The sequence below is a fragment of the Alosa pseudoharengus genome, unplaced genomic scaffold, assembly GCF_046254945.1.
Source record: "Alosa pseudoharengus isolate Yale_2024_CS ecotype anadromous, Long Island Sound unplaced genomic scaffold, YU_APseudo_1.1 YU_APseudo_1.1_scf_15, whole genome shotgun sequence".
Lineage (NCBI taxonomy): Eukaryota > Metazoa > Chordata > Actinopteri > Clupeiformes > Clupeidae > Alosa > Alosa pseudoharengus.
In genome coordinates, this window is record NW_027468620.1 from 11,093,126 (window position 1) to 11,095,933 (window position 2,808).

Below are 2,808 nucleotides of genomic sequence, written 5' to 3' on the forward strand. Positions count from 1 at the left end.
ACCGATCTATAATATCTCAGAATCTTGCTATTGTGTTACTCCACTCACGACAACAGTTATTTTCGTTATCATAGTTTAGATTGCTGGAGTAGCCTAAGCCTCAGCTGTGCAACGCCTTACTTTACATTCATTCATTTTGTTTTAATCTATTAAAAAGGGCAAAGCCTGATATATTTGAACTTGAAATGATAATTGTCAGGAATAGCCTATTTGTAATTTCTGGACCATGCAAGTTGTATGAGCTATTGTAGGCCTTGGCTACGGTGTCTCGCACCTAATTTGTTAACGGAAGTCAGGCAAACTGTTCCATTTCGTCATGGCCTTTGATACAAATCCGTGCATTATTAAAAGCCGTCAGTCAAGCACCCCTTTAATGCCATCCAGTCATGCATAGGTCCGCAGCCTTGTCTGGACAGGGCAGGCAATTTAGCAACGATATGGCGACTCCATCTAATATCTGGTCTGGTTGGTCCAACCTCCCAATTTTGATCATAATTTAATACAGTATGTCAGCATGTTTACTTTCCGGACAATACGTTGTGGTTTAGATTGCAGAGGTAGCCTAAATGTGTTGATTTACATATACTTTTCATGATTAAACCCTAGAGACTGTGTTAGATTAAGAAACTTGTCATCGTGAAAAACAGCCTACTGTTCAAACACGGTTGACCATCTTAAGCCATGTTAGTGATCCAGCCTACAAATTTGTGCATATCTAAAAATGCCATAGGCTACGCAACCGCAATGGCAACAGCGCTCCCCTAACCTCAGCTGAGGTGACTAGTCATAATACATATGTAAACAGTGACATCCAGTGGTTAACATGTGAATTACAGTTTGGCTGAGTATACCTATTTGCTTGCAAATGATTGAGTATAAGTAGGCTATATATACACTCTTTTGATCCCGTGAGGGAAATTTGGTCTGCATGCAGCTGTGGCCTACTGGGGGGCAGCCATGGCCTTCTGGTTAGTGCTTCGGACTTGTAACCGTAGGGTTGCCGGTTCGAACCCCGACCAGTAGGAACGGCTGAAGTCCCCGAGCGCCACTGTTGTAGCAGGCAGCTCACTGCGCCGGGATTAGTGTGTGCTTCACCTCACTGTGTGTTCACTGTGTGCTGAGTGTGTTTTACTAATTCACGGATTGGGATAAATGCTGAGACCAAATTTCCCTCACGGGATCAAAAGAGCATATATACTTATACAAAAGAGTATATACTCAATCCGTGAATTAGTGAAACACACTCAGCGATCACACAGTGAGGTGAAGCACACACGAATGTTCGGGGTTCGAACCGGCAACCCTCCGGTTACAAGTCCGAAGCGCTAACCAGTAGGCCGTGTGTGTGTGTGTGTGTGTGTGTGTGTGTGTGTGTGTGTGTGTGTGTGTGTGTGTGTGTGTGTGTGTGTGTGTGTGTGTGTGTGTGTGTGTGTGTGTGTGTGTGTGTGTGTGTGTGTGTGTGTGTGTGTGTGTGTGTGTGTGTGTGTGTGTGTGTGTGTGTGTGTGTGTGTGTGTGTGTGTGTGTGTGTGTGTGTGTGTCTATATATATATGTATGTGTGTCTGTCTCATGCATGAACTTAAGCTATCCTGTGAGCATTGAGCTGACTCACTCATGTTAAGGCCCTATGGTGGATTGCACCCAGTTGGAGTTGCTGCACTATAGCCTACTCAATCATTTGCAAGCAAATAGGTATACTCAGCCATTTGAACGATATGGCGCACATTTAGTTACATTTAGGGCCCATAGTGTTATTGTTAACCATCCTCTGAAGAAGCCCGTGCACATGTCAGAACAAGACACTTGAGTGGGACTTGACTGTTTATATTAGTGGGACTAGATTGTTTACCACTGGAATTATGTACCATATCTGGGGCCGTATTCACAAAGAATTTTAAGGCTAAAAGTAGCTCCTACTGTAAGTGGCGAATTTAGGAGCAACTCCTAAAAATAATGGGCGTGTCACTCCTAACTTTAGGACTTCTAATTTTTTCACTAAAAGTAATTCACGAAGCATTTTAGACCTAAAAGTAGCACATAAGTCTGGGACAGTCTAAAAGAAGTCGAGAGGACTCCTAACTCACTAAGACCTATTCACAAACAGCTTTTTGTGGCATTTCACGTTGCGATGTTTTGAAATGGGTATGCGCAACAGGAGCTTCCAATCGCGAGGGAACAATTTTGCATTGTAGGCATAAAAGGGATGCTATAACGCCACCAACAACAACCAAAACTACTCATTGTCAACATGTAAATTAAATGTAACGTTTCATTGTGAATCAAATAAAAATGTTATCCTCTTTGCAAACGTAGGCATATGGTGACAGATTAATAATGTTGCAAAGATAGCCTAGCCTACTGCATCAATCCGTAGGCCTATGTTTTATTAGGCTACTAGGCTATTTGTTTTGTCTTACTCTTTATCCATTTAGGCTAGGCCTTTTTATTCAGTTATTCATCATCTTCCGTCCTTCGCACGCATTCTCAGACCTGTCACCTGTCACTCATCATCGTAAGGTGTTTGGAATCAATTCCGCGTTACAATCATCAGCCAATCAAGGTGGTCACTTCAGTCAAGCTCGTGCATGAGTAATGACGTCATCTATAGCAACGAAGACTCACTCTTAGTTTAGGAGTTGTAATTTTTCCTTACTAAGAGTAGATCTGAAAGGCTTTGTGAATAACTTTTAAGAGAAAACTCCTAGCTAAAATCTTTTAGTGCGATTTAGGAGTACTCCTAGTGGTAAGATAAAAGGCTTTGTGAATACGGCCCCTGGTCAAAACAAATAAATAACACAATGAATTCTTT